The following is a 25,341-nucleotide window of genomic DNA, read 5'->3' as shown; positions in this document are numbered from 1 at the left end:
GCTACATTAAGCTCCAGGGAAGGGGAACGAGAGAGAGGGACCATTCCAGAGGGACCAGGAAAAGGAGATCCAGAAGAGGAGCTGGAGTGGATCTTTTCCTTGGATCTTTTAAGGGGCCTGCCACTAGATTGAGAACTGGAAGTGGGGTGTGACTCAGTCTGGGGTGTGGTCAGGGACCCCAAGGTGGGAGCGAGATTAGGTAGGAGGTTTAGGACAGAGAATAAGGTCTGTCAGACATTGGTTAAGTAGGCAAAGGACAGAGAAATAGACATGGCCCACATAAAGGGGTCAACCTTATCTCCTTCTGGGCAGTAGAAAGCTTTTGAGGCGCATGCGCGGAAGGGCGACTGCAATCAGAGCAGAGGGGGATGACTGAGCTTAACAGAACTGAATAGAATTTACATTTGCATGAAGAACAGGCGAATTGTATTATAAGAGTAGTGGGAGGGCAAGAAACCTCTCACTTGGAGTTCAACATAGAAGAAAGCAAAGAAGCCTGAGGGAGCTGCAGAGGAGGAGTGTCACACCTACCGAGGGCAGAGTTTACCTGACCTGACACAGGAGGATCTGGTGGTATAGGGGAGGTGGAGAATCAAAGAATCAATCCAAAGCTTTAAAATGGTGTGCAGAGGCTGGAGCACACCAGGAATACAGTAATGTTGCATAAGGACTCTGGACTGAATATGGTGATTCAGGAGAGAGAGGCAAAGAATGAAACAGCGTTCGAATGCCAGCACTATACTGATAGAGATGCCTGCAGGGTAATAGGGTAATAGGGGTGATCACAAAAACACGCATTGAGAAAGCCTGTGCGATGGATGAGAGAAGAAGGGGGTTTGGCATATTGACGCAAGGGGCCTCATAGAAGGCGAGAGCTAAATTTAGAGTTAAGGCCGAAGGAGAGTATGGGAGTGGTGCAGTTGGTCCGGCCAAAAAAAAAAAACCTGCCTCCACATGGGGGTGAAAACCCCCACTGCCTGAAGGTGAGGAGTAGGACCTGAAAAGGAGTGGAGTGTGGCTACCCTAGGAGCCACAGTAAAAGTCTGCCAGTCAATAACTTGTGGGAAAAGAATACCTGACAATCCCTGAAGATGAAATCTGGCTCCTCTTCAAAGGCACTGTAGACGGCCATCAAAAATCTCTGAAAAGACTTCCTTGACCGTCTTACACCAGGCACTGTCACTGTGGTGGACAATCCAGAGAGGGCATCTTGTGACAGGTTTCACACTGTTCTATTGGTTCCTAGGTGGGATAACTAAGTAAGTAAGTGCTCTGTTTCCCTCACAAGCAGAATATGAAATAAAAAGAGAAAAGATTAATAAAAAAAACAATAAGATTGTAGGTACAGACGGGTGTGAAGATAGACCTGTGTCTGCCTCCTACTGACACTTAACTGAAACTGAATAGCTTTGTGCCACTTGGTAGGTGCACCATGCTGAGGAGGAGCCAACTATTTTTGCATAGTGTCAGCCTTCTAGAGACAGCAGCATACACCCATTATTTCCTGTGTCCCCCAATGAAGTAATACTGACATGTGAATGAGGCCTAAGCAGTAGTGTTGAGCGGACCCGAAGTGTAAAAATCCGGATCCGCGTGGTTTTAGCGTCCGATCCGGGTCTGACCCGGACCCGTTAATCCGGCTGCACAATCCGAAATCGGGATTTTTTTTTTTCTCTCTCTCTCTCTCTCTCTCTCTCTCTCCTCTTTCTCCTCTCTCTAGGCCATGGCTGTGCTATTTGTATGTTGGACCATGAGTCCGTAAAGAAAAAATGACCATGTAAATAGCGCCATAGTATTTAATGTGTCCGTGTGCTGACAGTGGAAAAAACAGACATTTGACAGGGATGATAAAATAAATGATGTGTGAATAGGACCTTGTACAAACTACAAATGAATGCGGTCCTCCCTTAGCATATTCTACAAGGAGTAATATGCATTTCTCATATCAATTGTTAAATGTGTCAGGTTCATCCTTATCTTTCTGTTGTGCCTTTTCTTGACCTCCTGCTATCTGGGGTGTTACATTTCTGAAGTCTGGTGTCACACACAGCAACGACGACAATGACATCGCTGCTAAGTCACCAATTTCTGTGACGCAGTAACGACCTCAACAGCGACGTCACTTTGTGTGACACATAACAACGATCAGACCCCTGCTGCGAAATCGCTGCTCGCTCCTGAATATTCCAGGTCATTTTTTGATCGCTGCTATTCCGCTGCGCCATGATGATATGCTCAGCATCCTTGTGTTTGACACCGCAGCAGCGACGGTCACGACGACGCTGAAGGCAGTGACGTAGGACTGAAGGCAGGACAAGGGCGTGTTTTTGCGGTGTATTTTGCAACGCCCTTATGACTCCAATTGGTGGTTACAACAGCGTTCCGATTGGGTACCTTGCCGAAGGCGTTACAGTGATTTCATTCTTTAAGTTCCATTCTTTGTTCCACGTAGTAGATTTTCTGTCTGGTGTCGCTAGTGTGTCGTTCTTTGTGGCTCTGAATGAAATGAAATAGAATGAATGAAAGCACTACTGCGTCTTCCTTTGTTTGGCACGGTTACCCAATCAGGCGCGGCTGTAGTGATCACCAATCGGAATAGAGGGGCGTGAAAAAAGGCAACACAAAGGCGCTGTAGCGATCACCAATCAGAACAGAGGGGCGTGAAAAGAGGCAACACAAAACATGTCTAGGGGTAAACACCACGCCTCTATCAAGGTCTGAGTCGTCGCATAGCGATGCGTGTGACACCGCACAACGACCGTTGAGGTCGCTATGATCGCTACTCCGTCACTGCTTAACATTACATGTTTGACAGCTAACTAGCGATCATCTAAGGTCGCTGTTATGTCACAGGAAATGGTGACGTAACAGCGACGTCGTTGTCGTTGTGTGTGAACCCAGCTTTAATCTCTAAGGTTTCTAATCAATAGTGACGCTATCATTTTCTGGTTGCTAAATAGCATTCATCACAGCTTGCAGGTCCTTGGCCTTATGTGTCTTGACCCACCACTGCGAATATGTAGCACATTAAATAATATTGAAACAAGAGATCATTTATACATACAGTAAGTTATAGTCAAATAGCTTCATCTAATTAGTAGTAATGGCACAATTAGCAATTAACATACTATGCTATTGTTTCTTTATACATGTTCTTTTATGTGGCAGGTGAAGCCAATGGGCCCCCTAGTTTATTCCAAATTGCATTTACAACTTCTGCATCCCCTACTGCTTCTATTTTATTTTATTTTTGTTTTAAAGATACATACTATGCTTCCTTTGAGCGCATTTAGCTCTTTTATATGGCATTTTTTCAGAGACCACACTACTCTTGCTGATGGGCAGTCTCTGGTATTGCAGCTCAGCCTCTTTCAGTTGTATAGTGCTGAGTTACACTACCAGGCGCAGACCACTGTAGCGCTAGCATCCATGCAATACGCTGCCTCTTCCAGCATGGACGCCGACTCACTCTCTGCCCCAGCTGGGCTGCGTCATCACCCCACACTCCCATGGTCGTCCCCACATGTGCTCCTGTTTCCTCCTCCTACTTGAGGCCTGTGCATGCAGCACAGGTCACCTGGGAGTAAGCTTAGGGCATGCGTACACGCACACCTGCCCTCTTCTTAAAGGACCAGCACACCATTTCCCAGAAGTGCTTCTCATGGCTGAGAGGCATTAGGTACTTAAGGCATCCTTCCACTAGGAGAGGTGCCTGCCCAATGACTTATTTAGTCAGTCTTTCTGATAGCTAGTTGTCAGTTCCCATGATCCTGTCCTGTTACTTTCACCTGCGTCCGCCATCTAACACCTATCTGTCCCTGCCATGCTCACCTTTCCTGTCCGTACTCGCTTTCCTATCTGCCTCAGCCATTCCGCCTGTACCTGCCTGCACCTGTATCCATACCTGAGTCAGTCTCCTGTACTGTCACGGCCCTGAGAGTGGTACCTGGTGTCCACCTCTCGGCAGGCACTTAGTTAGGCCCCTCCTACTTAAGGATAAACCCAGCTTCCCCTGTGGTCCAGTGGGTCCACTTCTACTCTTGCTTGCCACCTCAACACCAGCAGTGAGTGTTACAGTTTGTGCAGGCCTTGGACTCCACTGACTCCGACACCCTAATGCTGCCAGCGCTGTACTGGGAGATGTCGCAGATGTAGGAACAGCAAGATCAAATAATTTCCTTTCTGCGAACTGTCAACGCCTGTCTGAATGAAATGGGTCCAGCTGTCTCATCTGCATTCATGCAGCCCACAGCTCCAGCATTGACTGAATCCTGGTCTTGTTTGTCTGCTCCTCCATGTTTTGACAGCAATCCCAAGAAATGGATTGCCTAGAGTTCATTAATCAGCGCTCCTTGCACTTTGAACCTTTGTCACATCAATTCATTTCGGACCGGGCCAAAGTGGCTTTCCTGATGTCGCATCTCAGTGGGGAGGCTCTCGCTTGGGTCAACCTCCTGTGAAGAGATCCGGACTGCTCTGACATCCTACACTTTAAGGAAGCCTTCCATGAGGTTTTTGATGAGCAGAGTCATGTTGCCGCTGCTGCGTCTTCTCTTCTGCAGTTACGGTAGGGTGATCACACTGTTGACCAGTATGTGATTCAGTTCCGCACCCTCTGCTCGGAACTAGACTGGAATAATCAGGCGCTGGTGTCTGCCTTTTGGGAAGGCTTATCTGGTAAAATTAAAGATGAACTGTCAGGCCATTATATTCCCAGTACTCTGGATGACCTGATTTCCTTGGCTACCTGAGTCGACCTCTGGTTCCAGTAGCGATCCATGGAGGTGATATGTGATAGGAGACCGATACATCCCTCCAGAGGTCGCTGGTGTCCCAGTTTAAAATTGCCACTCCTGCTCATGAACCCATGCGGGTTGACCGTAATAAGATGTCTGGACAACATCGAGACCATCGTCGAGCCATGGGCCTACGTTTCTACTGCGAAGCACTTCATCCATGCATGTCCCGCGAGGCTGGTACCCTCTTCCCTTGCGTCAGTAGGTGGGGGTCACCCTTGGCGAGAACAAATCCTCGTTGGCCCTGTCCGTGTCCGTTTTGCATAAAGGTATTCAGTTCTCTGAGACAGCCCACCTAGATTCCGGATCTACTGGGAACTTCAACAAGGTGTGGTGAATCGGTACTAGATTCCCGTCCGATGCCTCTGAAGTCCCGTGATGGTGTCTGCAGTGGATGGAACACTGTGGATGGAACAATACGCTTTGTTTCTGAGCAGGTTGGACTTCAAGTGATAACTTCACATTCAGAGAAGATATCTTTCTTGGTGGTTCCGAACTTGTCCTGTCCACTGGTCTTGGGTCTGCCTTAACTCTGTGCCCATGAGCCTGCCCTGAAATCCAGAGAGGTGCTTCATTGGGGGCAGAATTGCCGCAAGAAATGTCTGATTCCTGAAACCTCAGTGATGACTGTCCTGGAAGCCAGTGCCGTCTGCCTCTCAGGGTCCAGATAGAGTCCTCTCAAGCAACAGCCATCCACCCTACCCCTTCTATTGGCCATTCCTACAGCTATCAAGAACATCTTGCTGGGAAAAAACTTCCTTTTAGGCCTGGTGCGTGTGGAGGGACTGTAGCATTGGTGTCCCTGCACAACCCTGCCTCTCCCCAGCAGGAACGCCGACTCACGCACTGCCCCAAGAGTAACCTTAGGGCACGCGTAAGCACACCTGCCCTCCTTTTAAAGGGCTGGAGCGCCATTTCCCAGAAGGGCCTGTGTTACATCTCGTGGCTCTCCTGAGGCAAGGACTGAGGCAGTCTCCCATTCCTTGCCTGCCACGAGCACTCCTGCTCAGCAGCGCCGAAGGTCTGCCAGACTGCGCAGTGTGCAGGAGATACCTTCTCAGAGAGGCAGCAGAAGGGTGACACCTAGTGGTTCTCCTGTTACAAGGAGTGAAGCGGTCTCCCATTCCTGGCCTGCCGCAGACTCTCCTGCTCAGCGGCCCCGAAGGTCTGCAAGGCTGCGCAATGTGCAGAGGTTTACTGCTCAGGGAAGCAGTGAGATTCCCGTTATCTCTCCACATTGTGAGACCGAGGATCCCGCCTCTATTTCCCAGAGGCAGGAGGGTGAGCATGTGCAAGGCGTGGTGGGTCCTGATTCGCTCACTGACGTCACACGGCTTGATGACAAGGCTGGTGACGTGGTGAATCCTGACTGGCCAGGCTGGGACGTCGTGGACCCTGATTGGGTCAAGTCCGTCATCTCCGCCTCGCGCCCGCCCTCGGGTGGAGCTGCACCTCCTTAAAAGCTCCCCCTGCCATTATGGCGGCGCGCGACCGTCCTTCTATGTTTGGATGTCTGGCAGCGTGCTGCCACGCCACTGCTCAGGCATTACTGTCTCTTGTGGGCTTGGCCCTTGCTGCTCCGGCAGTACCTCGTTTGCAGGCCGTGTTCCTGCCTTGCTGCTCCGGCAGTACCCCCGTCAACAGGCCGTGTTCCTGTCCCAGGTGAGCTCCTCAAGTCTCCATTGGACTCACCTGGTTATTGAAAGCACACGTGCGTGGGCACCTCTGTGCTACCCTCGTGCCATATTCTCGTGACTTCCACTGGCACACGTGCGTGGGCACCTCTGTGCTTCCCCGTGCAACAGGTACACCGAGCCGTGAGATCTGTGCCATACAACCCTCACGGGTTAGGGCAGATCGGTGTACATAGATCGTCTGTGACATTCCAGACGATCGCTAGCAGCAACCCGCTCACTCTTCACCCACCATAGCGGCGGTCCCTTACACCGCACAGTGGACCTTGACCGGCGGAAGCAGTCCATTTCCCATCTTGGCACGCTTACCCGGGTCCCCCTCGTAACAGCCTGTAAGCCTATGGCTGAGAGGCACTAGGTACTTAAGGCATCCTCCTACTAGGGGAGGTGCTTGCCTAATGCCTTTAGTTAGTCAGTCTTTTCTGCTAGCTAGTTGTGAGGTCCCGTGCTCCTGTCCCATTGCTTACACCTGAGTCTGCCTTACGCGAAAACCACTAAGACACACCTCTATAAAAATATATTTTATTCAAATTTATGGTAGAAAATATAAGACACCAGATGTCTGACATAAACACAAAGACACAGTGCTCATCAAGGCCTAGTGGAGAGCAAAGGGAGCGTGCAGAGATAGATAGCTAAATAGCTCTCAGTGAACTAGGAGGGACTACAATACTCCTCAACTCCTCCTGCCTACTTGCGGAGAGTGTTATAAAGTATTGAACACTCCCCGCTCCGGGTGGCTGTCCCTGTATATCCCTGTACTCCACTGACCTAAACCACCACCACCAGGTGCATTGTGAAAAGACCAGGACAACATATAATATATTAAAATCTGTTGGTTCCTGACTAGGACTGGAGACTGTGCTACAGTCCAGATACTGTAAACAGCAGTTTAGGACAGAGCTAATGGGCCCAACGAATTCGGTACCCACAGCTCCTCCCGACGCGTTTCCCCCCCTCCTAAATAAATGTTCGGGGGTTCATCAGGGGTGATTAGCCAACAAACACCTGTGAATAGACAAAAACAGACAGTTGGTGTCTTTCAATATAAAATCCAACCAGTCTCCAAGAAATCCCCTTCACATACAAAACTTACTTGGAACGGCATCCAAGTGTGGTATAATAGCAGCAGCAGGGTGTGCTTGTACAATATAACTTGACACCATCAACACAAGGGACTATAGATGTCCTCCTGGAATTCAATATAGTTATACAGCACATAAGTCATTGTGTCTCCAAAATATCTCTGCACCATGCAATAATCACACCTATCAGTGCATATTATGCCACTACCTTCTTAGGTCCACTTTTCTTTTCCTCCAACATGTAGTATTAATGTTGTTCAGTGTCTAACACCACCATATCTACATGTACATAGACAATACAGAAAAATGAATATGTAAGTCTATGCTTTAAAATAACATCTCTCCACAATATACCATGGAGATGGTGTCTTATGGTATCTAGTGCTAGAGCGGAGCATACCCATTGTAGGTAAATGATGCATAATGTTCTCCAGGAACAGTCAACTCTCTGGCGCCACTTCTAGGCCTTTGCTATAAGAGAAAGGAAGACCATCTCAAAAGGCCAAAGGGGTTTGTATACTCAAAGCTCATATAACCATAAACAGGCATCAATGTCAACAAATATCAACAATACCTATGAATCTGAAAGAAGGTTTTAGATGATGGATGATGCACAGTTTGGCACTTGAGATGAGGTGCAGCGTGCACTCTCTAGCAGAAAAAATCTGTCTGCCCTCTCTTAGGTTGTGGATCCTGCTCTCCTGGTTAGCGCCATGTAGAGAAAACATATTGTATAGCTCACATGCAGGGCAGAAGCATATTGGCTTACATTGCCCTCTCGCTTGTCATTACCTGGGCACTGGTATTTCCTTAGTAGAAGCCCTAGGTGTTTCCTTAGTGGGAATCCTAGGTCACTGCTTCAGATCCCACTAGTAAAATAAACACGTCCTATGAAGACATAATATACAAATAGCGCTAGTGCCAGGTTTTTTCATCAAGCATATCCAGATACTGGATATCATATACAGTCCTGATTAAATAAGGAGAGTCACCTACCAGCAGGAGGTTCGGTCTTCAGTGACCAAGGTACCAGGCGCTCAGACGTATAAAGTTCCCCAGGGTGCAGCGATATGACCTCCCAGGCTGAAGATCTGATGGTCCGTAATGTCCCTGCTACTTGTCTGCCTCTCCACTGCCATCTACTCTTTTAAAACGCCCGCCTCCCGATATAGGGGTGGGACATCCTGTTCTCCGAAAATGGACATGTTGATGGACCAATCGGAGACGGATCCCATGTGGCCGGAAGTGACGCGTCAGGGACGGATTGACAGATCCCACATCCAATCCTCGTGACTAACACTGCAGAGAGTGACGTATCACTCAATTGCAGCCGCCCTCAATGGTAGTGACACCCAGGCGTCCCAGCAACCGCATCAGCCTGGATAGAGACAGATCCTGCCCGACCGGATGTGATGTAACTCGATTAGATTGACAGCACAATAGCCCTATCCTGGTTGCTAGCACTAAAAGGAGGTGCATCACTAAATCGCATCTGCCCTCAGCAACACTGCATAGCTATACCAATATTCATCTCAGTAATCACTACAGCCAATATAATCCCACCTAAGACCAAGTGTCAACGCATGCCCATACACATTGTCCACTGATATTGTCCCGTAAGACCACCTCCACATGTTTTAATTAATCAGCTAGCACATGCTGCCTGTGCCAGTTCGTTATGAAATATAGCTTAACCTTGAGACACAATGATTGCCTAGTGTCAACAGTCTGCGTAAATCTGTGAGAATGTCGTTATATGTCTCTAAGGATTCTTGGAGTTGTTTTATAATGAAATTAGGTAAAAATGACCCAGAAATTGGCGAGAAGATGCCTTTCCTATCCTACACTGAAAGCCAAAAAGGGCTTAGATAAAGCTGACAAAGCTCAAATTCTCATTAATTCCTACCGGGGAAACAGAATCTAACAGAAATATCCACCTGGCTTCGCGTTGGAGGATTTTATTATTCCAATCACCCCCCCGAATTGGTTTCTTAACCACCTCGATCACCTGAAATGATATCGTGCCAACGTCTCCATTATGGCATGTATTAACATGTCGGGCTAAAGCCGTGTCTCTCTTATGGCCAATATCCCCCAGGTGCTCCCCAATTCTGACACGTAGTTCCCTTTTGGTTTTGCCCACGTATCCCATGGGGCAGCTGCAAGTACAGAGATACACCACTCCCTGGGTCCTGCAATTTGCAAATTCTTTAATCCTAAAGACTCTGCCTGTCTTGTTGTTATGGAATTCTTTGTTTTGGTTGATTCGTGGGCAGTAACTGCATCTACCACACCTAAATGTCCCTTGAGGCTTCCGACCCAGCCAAGTCCCTTGTCCCTCTGGGGCCAAGAAATGGCTGTGTGTTAACTTGTCCCTTATAGACCTCCCTCTTCTAAATGTAACACTGGCATGTGATGAAATACATTTCCCTATATCTGGATCAGATTTAAGGATGGGCCAATAACGCCTAAGCACCTCCATTATCCTGGGATTTTGGTCATCATACGTTCCTATTAGTCGGGTAATCTGCTCATCTTTTTGTCTTTTTTGTGACCTGACAAGTTCTTTCCTTGGGGTTGATCTAGCACATTTATATGCTGGTTCGAGTATGTGCAGGGGATACCCCCTCTGTCGAAACCGACCTCCCATGTCTAAGGCCTGGGCTTCGAAATCTGACAGGGACGAACAATTCCGTCTAAGCCTGAGGAATTGTCCCTTAGGAATCCCCCTTTTTAGGGGTGCTGGATGATGACTCTCCCACCTCAATAAGCTGTTTGTCGCTGTGGGTTTTCTATAGATGCTTGTGACCAATCCCCCTCCTAAGTCCTTCGATATTTTCAGATCCAAAAAGGCTAGACTCTCTGCACCAACTTCAAATGTAAATTTTAGCCCAAGATCGTTGCTGTTAAGTCTCTCAATGAATTGAGTAAAAAGGGCTTGCTCCCCCGTCCAGAGAACGAGGATGTCATCTATATAGCGCCCCCAAAATTGTATATGGGGGGCAAAGATGACATCCTCGTCTCTGAAGACACGGGTGTCTTCCCACCAACCCAGGAACATGTTGGCGTATGTGGGGGCACAAGGGCTCCCCATAGCCGTGCCCCTGAGCTGGTGGTACACCCTTCCATCGAATAGGAAGTAATTATGTGACAAAATATAGAGCAGGAGATCAACCACGAAATCACTATGTTCTCGGCACTGGTTACCTCGTGTAGAGAGGTAATATCGAACAGCTTCTATCCCCTTGTCGTGTGGAATACTGCTGTAGAGCTGTTCCACATCAATTGATGCTAGACCTGAGTCTGCCTTCCCATACCTATCTGTCCCTGCTGTGCCCACCATACCTGTCCGTACTCACTTTCCTGTCTGCCTCAGCCATCCTGCATGTACCTGCCAGCACCTGTATCCATACCTGAGTCCGTCTCCTGCCCTGGGGGGTCAGCTGCCACAGTCCCAGTCACTGCCCTGGGAGTGGTACCTGGCGTCCGCCTTGCGGCAAGAGCTTAGTGTTAAGCCCCTCCTACCTGAGGGTGAGCTCAGGTTCCCCCTGTAGTGCAGTGTGTCCACTTCTACTTTTGCTCGCCACCTCAACACCAGCGGAGAGCATTACACCCACATGTGAGAGTGGCACTGTCTCTGCACAAAACAGAAACAAGACATTGTGCTATGGTTTCCATATTCAGATAGACAGTTCTTTCAGTGCTGCAGTCACCACACTCCTCTCCAGCACCATTCTAGCCATTGTGCCTGTGTGATCCTGCCCTGATCTGCCTTTTTATTATTGACTTTTGACTTTTTCATCTTAAGCTTTTGGATACTACACCTGATACCAAAAGTGCTACGCTTAGTCCAGCTTTCTCCTAACTATGCTCCTGACTCATTCTGTCTTCTGTCACAAACATTTGCTCTGTTCCTCACTAGGTCTCACTCCTGGATCCCCTGATTTCTGCTGAGTCCATCTGAGACCTGTTCCTGATTGCTGTCCCTGGAAGCTCTTGGTTTTATCTACGGTCTGGTCCTTGTACTTCCTGAATTAGTCCATAATCTGGCCCAATAAATTCTGTATCTGATTGTAGGTAAATCCATAGTTCCCTGAAGGTCTTAAAGTTCTTAAAGTTAAAATTAGAGAATCTCTAAAGGGGGCTTTACACGCAACGATATCTCTAACGATATGTCGTCGGGGGTCACGGAATTTGTGACGCACATCCGGCGTCGTTAGTGACGTCATTGCGTGTGACACCTATGAGCAAGTGTTAACGATCAAAAATGCTCACCTAATCGTTGATCGTTGACACGTCGTTCATTTTCAAAAAATTGTTGCTGGTACTGGACGCAGGTTGTTCGTCGTTCCTGAGGCAGCACATATCGCTATGTGTGACACCCCGGGAACGACGAACATCAGCGTTCCTGCGTCTTCTGGCAACGAGGTGGGCATATCGTTAATGTGGCTGGTCTCCGCCCCTCCGCTTCTATTGGCGGGCCGCTGTGTGACGTCGCTGTAACGGCGCACGAACCTCCCCCTTAAAAAAGAGGTTGTTCGCTGGCCAAGGTAACTGTGTGTTTCGCGTCCTAGCGATATTGTGCTCCACGGGCAGCAATTTGCCCGTGACGCACAAACGACGGAACGGGTGCTTTCATGAGCGACATCGCTAACTAGCAATGTCGCTGTGTGTAAAGCAGCCTTTAGTCTCTACACCCTAGTCTAGCCATCAAATACCCTATTACAACCTAAAGAGTCACTTTCTAAGTTATGAGAACAAAAAGGTCTGGAATTGGTTTGGAATAAGTGGCAGTCTATTTATAGGCTAGATCTGAGCTATAAACCAGCAAAGGCTCGGCTGCAGGATCATAAATATAAATCTGCATGTCTCTACTCACCGACCTACTGGACAATCCCCTCTGTAAATGAAACTGCACTCCTGACCAACTGAATGGCAATTATGTCATACACAGTGACGTTATGTTTGTCAGCAAAAGGGCAACTCTTTGAAGTGGCTTTCTGCTTCCACTCACTTATAGAAGGGGGTCCTAAAGGTCCAGTCACACTAAGCAACTTACCAGCGATCCCAACAACGATAGGGATCGCTGGTAAGTTGCTAGGAGGTTGCTGGTGAGATGTCACACTGCGACGCTCCAGCGATCCCACCAGCAACCTGACCTGGCAGGGATCGCTGGAGCGTGGCTACACGAGTTGCTGGTGAGCTCACCAGCAACCAGTGACCAGCCCCCAGTCTCCTAGTTACAGCACACATCAGGTTAATTAACCCGATGTGTGCTGCAGCTAAATGTGCACAGAGCAGGGAGCAGCGCACAATGCTTAGCGCTGGCTCCTTGCTCTTCTAGTTACAGCACACATCGGGTTAATTACCTGATGTGTGCTGCAGCTACATGTGCACAGAGCAGGAGCCGGCACTGACAGTGAGAGCGGAGGAGGCTGGTATCAAAGGTAAATATCGGGTAACCAAGGACAGGGCTTCTTGGTTACCCGATGTTTACATTGGTTACCAGCCTCCGCAGAAGCTGGCTCCCTGCTCACTGCACATTAGTTGTTGCTGTCTCGCTGTCACACACAGCGATCTGTGCTTCACAGCGGGACAGCAACAACTAAAAAATGGCCCAGGACATTCAGCAACAACCAACGACCTCACAGCAGGGGCCAGGTTGTTGCTGGATGTCACACACAGCAACATCGCTAGCAACGTCACAAAAGTTGTTCGTTAGCAGCGATGTTGCTAGCGATGTTGCTTAGTGTGACGGGGCCTTTAGTCTGGCATAGCCCTCATTGATGTTTATTTACCCTATTAGCAGGTTTCACAACCTTTTATTTTTGGATGTTTGGTAAGATTCATTTATGCAGATACTTCTACTTTGCTCTGAAATGTTTACAAAATGATTATTATAAAATCAAGCATTTTAATGATTTGGGGTTTTCAATTTGTCTTTTTTTTCTCAGATGATAATGGAAGAGCTGAACAAGAGTTCTGACAATTTCATTTTAAATTAAATTGGATTCACTTGTGGCGTAAAACCTCTGGATCTTCAGAAAACACTCCTGCTTGTCATCCGCTCTCTATTGAACTTTGAAGTCTGTATTCATTGACAACTTAGTTTGTCTGTGAATTAACAATAGATCAAGTGACTGTCCAGGATGAAAAAGAATGAGATTTCTACAATAAAATATATTGAAAAGTTTCTTATTTTCATGTGTACTATTCATTTATGAACATCTTTGTAAACAACAATTACTCTTTAACAACCCGAATTACAAAAAATAGCTCTGCAGCCATAAGGGTTGTTCCGCTAAAGATTGGGAAGAAAGTGGAAACAGGTCTTTTCATAAGCATCAAAAGCAATTTCCTTAGAGAGTTGGAGTATGTTTAATGGGACAATGAGTGACAAAACTTAATGTTTTAATTTTTTTTAATTGACAAATTAATATATCCTGTTTTCAGGTTCAGGTGCTCTGTATATGATAGTTCCATGGCCCACAGGTAATAAGAACTACTGCTACATGTTACTTAGCTATACAGCAACAAAACACTGTCCTGTAGCTGATATCACATCCTGCTCAGAAGCTATCGGCTAAGGCCCCTTTCACACGTCAGTGATTCTGGGACGTTTGTGCTTTTTTTTAAACGTACCAGAATCACTGACATTGGCAGACCCATTATAATGAATGGGTCTGCTCACACGTCAGTGATTTTTCACTGCACGTGTCTCCGTGCGGCGTATCCGCGTGTGCGTGATTGCTGCACGGAGACATGTCCATTTTTTTCTGGCATCACTGATGTTCCACGGACCACGCAGTGGTGTGGTCCGTGAAACACGTGCCAGAAAAAAACGTTCTTTCTTCAGCGCTCTATTGGGAGACCCAGACGATTGGGGTATAGCTACTGCCCTCTGGAGGCCACACAAAGCACTACATTAAAAGTGCAAGGCCCCTCCCCCTCTGGCTATACCCCCCCCGTGGTATCACGGGTTCTCCAGTTTTAGCTTTGTGTGCGAAGGAGGTCAGACATTCCATGCATAGCTCCACAGATTTTAGTCAGCAGTAGCTGCTGACTGTTTCGGATGGAAGAAAAGAGGACACATATAGTGTCCCCAGCATGCTCCCTTCTCACCCCTGGATGGTGTTGTAAGGTTGAGGTACCTATTGCTGGTACAGGGCTGGAGCCTGACATGCTGTTTTCCTTCCACATCCCCTTGTAGGGCTCTGTGGAAGTGGGATCCTGCCGGCCTCTCAGCTCTGATGCCGGGCTCCATCCACAGACCCATTAGAACCTGATGGAGACGGAGCAGGAGTACGATCAGGGACAGGCCCTGCATCATACAGGTACTCTGTGTCCCCGGCAGGCACAGACACACTCCGGGCTGGCTGGGTGTTGTAGTGCGCCGGGGACCGCAACGTGGAGTTAGTGTCCCTACAGATTACTGGGGGACTTTTTTGTGTATGGGAACGCAGCGCCGACCCCCTCTGGACCGGGCGGCGCTGCTGTGACTTGTGGTGCGCCGGGGATCCGCCGTCCGCGCTTTTACGGCGGCGGCGGTTATAAATTTAGTCCCCGGCTTTTTGGGCCTAGGACGCCGGCAGCTCCGTTTCGTTCCCGCCCCCACCCTGTCATTCAGGGTAGGGGAGAGACGCTGTTCGCTAGCAGCGACGAGGGCTGGAGCCTGTTTTACATGCTCCAGCCCTCTCACTTGGCACAGAGGGAAGCAGGCTTCCCGCTCTTGGCCAGGAACGCCCAGGGCCCGCCCCCCTTCCTCTCTCGAGACGCCGGCAGCCATTACATGCATGCCTGGCTGGAGGAAGGACGCAAGGCTCTGGGAGACCTGGACTAGGGGCTATCTGGCGACCACACACCCGCTTTTTAAGCGGGCGGTAAGCGATTTTTCTGTGCTGGTCCCTCTAGTGCCTCACTGTGTCTCAGTGTACTGGGTACAGATATATAGATATTGTATTTCTTGCACTGTGAGGTGCGCTTCTGGCTGCATATCCCAGATCGCTCTGTGGAAGCAGCAACATGTCATCCTCAAAACGCAAGGCGGCCAAGGCAAAAAGGGCTGTGTATACTGCGTGTGCTGCATGTGGGGCTAATCTACCAGCAGGCTCCGATGACCCCCATTGTGTGCAATGCTCCGACCCGGTGCTGCTTCGCCAGCCGGAGTCAGGAGAGGTAGCGACCCAGGCTGAGACGCTTGTAAGTTCTGCCCCGGTGACAGGGACGGACTTTGCAGTTTTTGCAGATAATATGTCTGTGTCTATGGCAAGAATCCTTGAAACCTTGCAATCTATGCATGGGACGCAGTCTCTGGGCACGGCGAGGCCTCTGTCCTCAGGTCCCCCTTACTTGGAATGTATCCAGCCCACAGGGGGGTCCCCGGCTTCACAGGCCGAGGATTATGACTCAGATGATGGCCCCAGCCACCCTAAGCGAGCTCGCTGGGAAAGACCCTCGACGTCTTCACACTGCTCAGGGTCTCAGCGCAATCAGTCTCCCTGTGATGTGTCTGATGAGAGTGATCAGGAATCCACTCCTGGAACCCCTCTCAACCTGGATACCCCGGATGGGGATGCCATGGTAAACGACCTTATCTCAGCCATCAATAGGCTGTTGGATATTTCTCCCCCAGCCCCTTCAGCAGAAGAGGCAGCGGCAGAGCAGGAGAAGTTTCGTTTCCTTTATCCCAAGCGTAAATTGAGTGCTTTCTTGGATCACTCTGACTTCAGAGAATCAATCCAGAAGCACGACGCTCACCCAGAAAGGCGTTTCTCTAAACGATCTAAAGATACGCGTTTCCCTTTCCCCCCTGAGGTGGTCAAGCGCTGGACACAGTGTCCAAAGGTAGACCCCCCGATTTCCAAACTTGCAGCTAGATCCATAGTTGCAGTGGAGGATGGCGCTTCACTTAAAGATGCCAATGACAGACAGATGGACCTTTGGTTAAAATCTGTCTATGAAGCTATCGGCGCGTCGTTTGCTCCGGCATTCGCAGCCGTATGGGCACTCCAGGCTATTTCAGCTGGCTTAGCAAAAGTGGATGCTATCATGCATCCAGCAGTGCCGCAAGTGGCGCACCTTACCACGCAGATGTCGGCGTTTGCGTCTTACGCTATCAATGCGGTCCTAGAATCTACCAGTCGCACCTCAATGGCGTCCGCCAATTCGGTAGTTTTGCGCAGAGCCTTGTGGTTAAAGGACTGGAAAGCAGATGCTGGTTCCAAAAAATGTTTAACCAGTTTGCCTTTATCTAGAGATAGACTGTTTGGTGAGCCATTGGCTGACATCATTAAGCAGTCCAAGGGTAAAGACTCCTCTTTACCACAACCCAGAACATCCAAACCTCAGCAGAAAAAGTGGCAGCAGAGGTTTCAGTCCTTTCGAGGTTCGGGCAAGACACCATTTACCTCGTCCAAAGGGACTCAGAGGACGCAAAGAAACTCAGATTCGTGGCGGACTCACACACGCCCCAAGAAAGCAAATGGAGGTACCGCTTCCAAAGCGGCTACCTCATGACTTCCAGCCCCCCCCCTCCGCATCGCCGGTCGGGGGCAGGCTCTCCCGCTTTTCCGGCATTTGGATGTCACAGGTCAAAGACCGGTGGGTGACGGACATTTTGTCTCGCGGGTACAGAATCGAGTTCAATTCTCGTCCTCCAGCTCGGTTCTTCAGAACCTCCCCACGTCCAGACCGAGCAGATGCTCTGCTGCAGGCGGTGGATTCCCTAAAAGCGGAAGGAGTGGTTATCCCAGTCCCTTCTCAGGAACAAGGGCAAGGGTTTTACTCCAATCTCTTTGTGGTTCCAAAAAAGGACGGCTCGTTCCGTCCTGTTCTGGACCTAAAACGGCTCAACAAACATGTGCACGCCAGGAGGTTCCGGATGGAAACCCTCCGCTCTGTCATTGCCTCAATGTCCAGAGGAGACTTCCTTGCCTCAATAGACATCAAAGATGCTTATCTCCACGTGCCAATTGCTACAGAACATCAACGTTTTCTACGTTTTGTGATAGGAGACGACCATTTTCAGTTCGTAGCTCTTCCATTTGGTCTGGCGACAGCCCCACGGGTCTTCACCAAGGTCATGGCGGCGGTGGTAGCAGTCTTGCACTCTCAGGGACACTCGGTGATCCCTTACCTAGACGACTTATTGGTCAAAGCTCCCTCTCAGGAGGCATGTCAGCACAGCCTGAATGCTACGCTGGAGACTCTACAGTCTTTCGGATGGATCATCAACTTTCCAAAGTCGATCCTATCACCGACTCAGTCACTAACGTATCTTGGCATGGAGTTTCATACTCTAGCAGCGATAGTGAAGCTTCCGCTGGACAAGCAGCGGTCAATACAGACAGGGGTGCAATCTCTTCTGCAGGGCCAGTTGCATCCCTTGCGGCGCCTCATGCATTTCCTAGGGAAGATGGTGGCAGCCATGGAAGCAGTTCCCTTTGCGCAGTTTCATCTGTGCCCACTTCAATGGGACATTCTCCGCCAATGGGACGGGAAGTCAACGTCCCTGGACAGGAAAGTCTCGCTTTCCCAGACGGCCAAGGACTCTCTACAATGGTGGCTCCTTCCCACCTCATTGTCTCAGGGAAGATCCTTCCTGCCCCCATCCTGGGCAGTAGTCACGACAGATGCGAGTCTGTCAGGGTGGGGAGCAGTATTTCTCCACCACAGGGCTCAGGGGACGTGGACTCCGCAGGAGTCCACCCTTCAGATCAATGTTCTGGAGATCAGAGCAGTGTATCTTGCTCTACTGGCCTTCCAACAGTGGCTGGAAGGAAAACAGATCCGAATCCAATCGGACAACTCCACAGCGGTGGCATACATCAACCACCAAGGAGGGACGCGCAGTCGGCAAGCCTTCCAAGAAGTCCGGCGCATTCTAATGTGGGTGGAGGACAGAGCATCCACCATATCCGCGGTTCACATCCCAGGCGTAGAAAACTGGGAAGCAGACTTCCTCAGTCGCCAGGGCATGGACGCAGGGGAATGGTCCCTTCACCCGGACGTGTTTCAGGAAATCTGTCGACGCTGGGGAGTGCCGGACGTCGACCTAATGGCATCCCGGCACAACAACAAGGTCCCGGCATTCATGGCGAGGTCGCGCGATCAAAGAGCTCTGGCGGCAGACGCCTTGGTTCAAGATTGGTCGCAGTTTCAGCTCCCATACGTGTTTCCGCCTCTGGCGCTCTTGCCCAGAGTGCTACGCAAGATCAGATCCGAGTGCAGCCGCGTCATACTCGTCGCTCCAGACTGGCCGAGGAGGTCGTGGTATCCGGATCTGTGGCATCTCACGATCGGTCGACCGTGGTCACTGCCAGACCGACCAGACTTACTGTCCCAAGGGCCGTTTTTCCATCAGAATTCTGCGGCCCTGAACCTGACTGTGTGGCCATTGAGTCCTGGATCCTAGCATCTGCTGGATTATCTCAGGGAGTCGTTGCCACAATGAGACAAGCTAGAAAGTCGAATTCGGCTAAGATCTACCACAGAACGTGGAAGATTTTCTTGTCCTGGTGCTCTGCTCAGGGAGTGTCTCCCTGGCCATTTGCATTGCCCAAGTTTCTTTCCTTCCTGCAATCGGGGTTAGAAAAGGGCTTGTCGCTCAGCTCCCTTAAAGGGCAAGTTTCGGCACTATCCGTGTTTTTTCAGAAGCGTCTAGCACGTCTTCCTAAGGTGCGCACGTTCCTGCAGGGGGTCTGTCATATTGTGCCCCCGTACAAGCGACCGTTAGATCCATGGGATCTGAACAGGGTACTAGTTGCTCTCCAGAAGCCGCCCTTCGAGCCTCTGAAGGAAGTTTCCTTTTCTCGGCTGTCGCAGAAAGTGGCGTTTCTTGTTGCGATCACATCGCTTCGGCGAGTGTCTGAGCTGGCAGCTCTGTCATCTAAGGCTCCCTTCCTGGTGTTCCACCAGGACAAGGTTGTGCTGCGCCCCATTCCGGAGTTTCTTCCTAAGGTCGTATCCTCTTTTCATCTTAATCAGGATATATCCTTGCCTTCTTTTTGCCCTCATCCGGTTCACCGGTATGAAAAGGCCTTACGTTTGCTAGATCTGGTGAGAGCACTCAGAATCTACATTTCCCGCACGGCGCCCATACGCCGTGCCGATGCACTTTTCGTCCTTGTCGCTGGTCCGCGCAAGGGGTTGCAGGCTTCTAAAGCCACCCTGGCTCGATGGATCAAAGAACCAATTCTAGAGGCCTACCGTTCTGTGGGGCTTCCGGTTCCTTCAGGGCTAAAAGCCCACTCCACCAGAGCCGTGGGTGCGTCCTGGGCATTACGTCACCAGGCTTCGGCTCAACAGGTGTGCCAGGCAGCTACCTGGTCCAGTCTGCACACTTTCACCAAGCATTATCAGGTGCATACCTATGCTTCGGCGGATGCCAGCTTAGGTAGAAGAGTCCTGCAGGCGGCAGTGACACCCCCGTAGGGGAGGGCTGTTTTGCAGCTCTAACATGAGGTATTTATTTACCCACCCAGGGACAGCTTTTGGACGTCCCAATCGTCTGGGTCTCCCAATAGAGCGCTGAAGAAGAAGGGAATTTTGTTACTTACCGTAAATTCCTTTTCTTCTAGCTCTTATTGGGAGACCCAGCACCCGCCCTGTTGTCCTTCGGGATGTTTTTTTGTTGTTTGCGGGTACACATGTTGTTCATGTTGAACGGTTTTTCAGTTCTCCGATGTTATTCGGAGTTAATTTGTTTAAACCAGTTATTGGCTTCCTCCTTCTTGCTTTGGCACTAAAACTGGAGAACCCGTGATACCACGGGGGGGGTATAGCCAGAGGGGGAGGGGCCTTGCACTTTTAATGTAGTGCTTTGTGTGGCCTCCAGAGGGCAGTAGCTATACCCCAATCGTCTGGGTCTCCCAATAAGAGCTAGAAGAAAAGGAATTTACGGTAAGTAACAAAATTCCCTTCTTTAAAATAAAAAACATTTTAACTCACCCGGTGTCCAGCGATGTCCTCTGCAGCCCGTTCTGCCGGCTGCTTCTGAGCCGGCTCATTATTGTCGCGCATATTCATTATGCGCGACACAGCCGACCCGGAAGCAGCTGCTACGGGGGTCACCGCCGGCCGGATGCTGCACCGCGGGAGCGATCAGCACCATGGACAGCGGGAGCGCGCACAGGTGAGTTGTTTTCTAAGTGCAATCATGGGCCACGGAGAACGGAGCCCGGATTGCACTTAGACAACGCAGGGACATGTGCGTGTTTTACACGCCAGTGAAAAACGTCACTGTTTTTCACTGACGTGTGAAACGGGCCTAAAGCTGTGCCAGATCCGTTTCATGCTCTTTTAATCCTCTGAATAAATACTAATTGCTTCTTCCTCCTTTCTAAAGAGGTTCTCCAAAAATTTTATAAAATGGCCTCCATCACATTATTCAAACAGCAGACCTTCTTAGGCTATGGCTATGTGCCCACGCTGCGGAAAATGCGTGGATTTTGCCGCGGATTTCTCGCGGAAAAGCAGCGGATTTTCCAGAAATCTGCAGCACAGCTACTCCCCAGCCATTTCTATGGCATTTGGGAAATGCTGAGCCCACGCTGCAGATTTTTCCGCAGCGGAAATCGTGCGGATTTTCGTGCGGAAAAATCTGCAGCATGTCAATTATTGTTGCGGATTTTCATGCGGATTTTGCCTATTTAATTGAATTTAAAAAAAAATCGCAAAATCCGCAACAAAATCTGTGTCAAATCCGCACAAAATCTGCACCTATGAAAAGGTGCGGATTCCGGGGGAAAACTGCGGATTTTTATGCAGAAAAATCCGCAGATACAGAGTCCCGTGGGCACATAGCCTTAGTGCGCATGTTGCGTACTGTCCCTGCAGAAATTTCTGCAGCGATTTGAACAGCACATCTGCGCTTCAAATCGCTGCAGAAACAGTCCGTAATGAAAAAAAAGCCGATTTCATGCACTCTGACTGCAGCCCCTCCCATAGACAGAGCGGGGACTGCAGGCAGAGCGCATGAAAGAAGTGACATGTCACTTTTTAGAACGCGCGCTTCGGGCAGCAGCCGAAGCACTGCGTTCCAATATGCCACGTGCGCACGTCTCCTGCATAATATTCATAGATTATGCAGGGGACGCAGGACGCATGCAGTTACGCAACGTGCGCACATAGCCTAAGTCATATTTCAGGATGGGCTGTAGTCTGAAGAAACACAGCTCCTGAGACCTATGTATCAACCAAGTGAGCTGTATCATAAGCACACATATTCGAACTGCCAGACAAGTGAGTGACAGAAGAAGAAATAAATCTTCTTGGTTGACTGAACACAGAGGATTGAGGCTGTAGAAAAAATTTTATTTGTGGTCAGCCAGCAGAGAAGATATATTTTTTTGATGTCATGCTCTTCTCCTCGGTTCACAAACGTATGTGTGCTTATGATACAGCTTCTTTATCATTGAGTTACAGGTCTCGGGAGCTGTGTTTCTTCTGCAGCTTGTCCTGACAATTGGGTATGACAGACTGCTGTTTGAATTAGATGATGGGTAATTTTATTACATTCTTGGAGAGTTTTGATTGGAAGAAATGGTCATGGCGGTCTGGGCCGAATGGAAAATAAAAGGAAAAATGCATGACTACAATCAGCGAGTATGTCAATGGTTAGAGCCTGTACAATACACACATATATGATCTGCATAGCACTGGTGTAGTGGGGATTATGGTCTGGTGTTTTTTGTCTGCTATATTGCATTATTATTATTACTAGAAGGTGGCCCGATTCTAACGTATCAGATAGTCTAGAATGTGTATGTAGGTTAGCAGATTGAATAATAAGGTAAGGAATTGACCGGATGGGTTAGGTTTAATTTAGTTTTCTTATAATTGTTTATTGGTTTTAAAATGACAAACAACAGAAGGAACAGTTTTAATAGATGAGTCTAATGTTTAATGATGTTCATGGCTTGTAATGAAAGAAGGCCATGAACAGTGTAAAGTAAAAATATGCTGATGCTGTGATGTGGCCCAATGCTGGTATGTGCCACCATCGTAGTGCAGCCACCATCCTGACATGTGCCCCCATCCTGCGGGGTAATAATGTGCGGGGGGCGGAGTGCGTGGGGGGTGGCGCTGAGGACGTCAGTGCTGGGGACTGCATAGCTGGGGACAGGTAACTATCCAGGTGTGTGTGTGTGTGTTCAGTGTATACATGCGGAGGGTGGAGCCGAGCGGGGTAATGTGTGCGGGGGGCAGGGTGCGGGGGTGGCGGAGCCGAGCGGGGCCATGGCGCTGAGGACGTCAATGCTGGGGACTGCATGGCTGGAGGCAGGTGACTTCGTGTGTGTGTGTGCTCAGGATCTATATGCGGAGGGTGGAATGCAGGGGGGGGTGGAGCCGAGTGGGGTAATGTGTGGGGGGGCGGAGGCAAGCAGTGGGTATGTGTTGGCTGGGTTGCCGGTGTGGGCTCCAGGGGGTGCAGCAGTCGGGGCTCCGTGTGGGTACGGGGAAAAGTAACGGGCGTCGTCCTGTCGGCCCGTAGTTCGGGCTGTTCAGTTAGCTGAGCCGTTGGTCGCAGGCTCTTTTGCGCGCGCGAGGTGGTGCGACGGTTGTCACTGTAATGACGTCATTTTAGAGCAAGACAGACAGACAGAATAAGGCAATTATATATATAGATTATTATTTCTTATACTGTATGATAGTATTATTGGGTATATTGGTCTTGTAGTAGATCTTGATTTTGTGAAGTCAGGGTATTATTAGTGACAGAAACCCCAATCTATGGAAAGTGTTGGGGACAGTATGGCCGTCTGTGCTTTCAAATGCCGAGGCTGAATTTTAGCCTCAGTCCGTCTCTGCTCAGCACATCGCAAGTCTTGAAAATAATTGTAAAATGTAACCAGGTATGACTACATAATTTTCCTGCATCTATAGCTATATACCACTGATGCCTTATTTTATCCTGATAGATTTAATTACTTTTTACTTATTTGTATGCAATAATATGGTACAATGTTACCATTTAGAATAGTTCACTTTGCCTTTCTAATCTTGTGTAGATAAGGATTGATGATATATTTGGCCCCTCCTCATTGTCAAATTCCTCTGGGTAACATTATCTCAAGCAGCTTCCAACTGTGATCAATGCTTCTTTGAAGTGAGTTTTGGCATGTAATAACAGCAATTAAGCCATTAATTATTAAATAGGATACAAAAAATACAAATGACATCCGACTAAAGTGTACATAAAAACAGAACAGTTGCTCCTTATAGACTACAACCGATTCTGCCCACACTCGGCCTCCGCTCCTAATTTCTTCTCTGTCTGCCTCACTTTTCATTAGTAGTGATTTTCGCTTTTGGAGCCAGTACAATATTTATCCAGTATCTTTATCTTGACTTCTCATTTCAGAGGTTTAAAAGAACAGGTTGTTGAGGACGTTCAGTTTTTTATGTCTAAGTGTAGCCACAATTATACCGAAACTATAATCTATATGCAAATGTAAGAATCTACTAAGAAGCATTTAAATCCAGTTTCAATGAAAAATGCATTATTTCTTAATGTAGATTTAAAAATCTATGCCAAGCTTTTGGCAAATAGACTTGGCCCCCTGCTCCCGGACCTGATTCATTTGGACCAGGTCGGATTTGTCCCGGGTAGGGAGGCAAGGGACAATACAATAAAGACCCTGGATCTAATCCATCACGCACACACCAAAAAACTTCCCCTAATGTTATTATCTCTGGATGCCGAGAAGGCTTTTGACAGAGTCTCCTGGCAGTCGCTTTCACAGACTCTAGTCCATATAGGTCTGGGGCCAGTTTTTTCATCTAGGATTATGGCCTTATATCATTCCCCGACTGCATATCTTAAAATTAATGGCACTCTGTCGAGACCCTTCTCCATCCATAATGGGACCCGGCAGGGGTGCCCCTTGTCACCTCTACTATATATTCTGGTCATGGAACACTTGCTGTCGGCCATCAGGTCCAACCCCGATATACAGGGAATTAGGATCGCTAATCGGGAGCATAAATGCGCCGCTTTTGCTGACGATCTCCTTATATACCTCTGTAATCCCCTCACATCTCTTCCTTCCCTAATGATGGAACTAAACCGTTTTAGCAGGTGGTCCAATTTTAAAATTAATTTTGATAAATCAGAGGCCCTGAATATAACCCTGCCCCAAACGACGGTTGATGCTATAAAACCAAACTTTCCCTTTAGATGGCCACCCCACGGCAGTATTGGATACTTGGGCATCAACATCCCATCCGACCTGACCAGGCTCTTTCAATTAAATTATCAAAGTTTCCTGTCAAGACTTGAGGGAGATTTAGCCTCATGGCAAAAGGGCACTCTCTCATGGTTTGGCAGGATTGGTGCCCTCAGGATGACGGCTTTGCCAAGACTGCTATACCTGGTACAGACGGTCCCGGTTTATGTCCCGGCAGCCTACTGGGCCAGGATGCAGCGCCTATTTAATCAGTTTGTCTGGTCGAAGAAACGCGCTCGTCTCGGAGGTAGCGTCTTGACTAGGACCAAGAACGCAGGAGGAGTGGGGTTGCCTGATGCAAGGCGGTATTACATGGCGGCTGCCCATGCCAGAGTCCTGGACCTTTTACATAGCTCTGGGTCCAAACTCTGGGTTTGTCTAGCACAAGACTTATGCCCCTTATCAGTGCCGACCCTGCCGTGGACCTGGCCACTTCTTACCAAACATAAGATTGAAATGTCCTATAGCACTAAACAAACACTAAAGACTGTGCACTCTGCACCATTGCGGGGTCGCCTGATTCAGTCCGGGGGACCCC

This window comes from Anomaloglossus baeobatrachus, chromosome 2 (genome assembly GCF_048569485.1).
Source record: "Anomaloglossus baeobatrachus isolate aAnoBae1 chromosome 2, aAnoBae1.hap1, whole genome shotgun sequence".
NCBI lineage: Eukaryota > Metazoa > Chordata > Amphibia > Anura > Aromobatidae > Anomaloglossus > Anomaloglossus baeobatrachus.
This window is presented reverse-complemented; position numbering follows the sequence as displayed.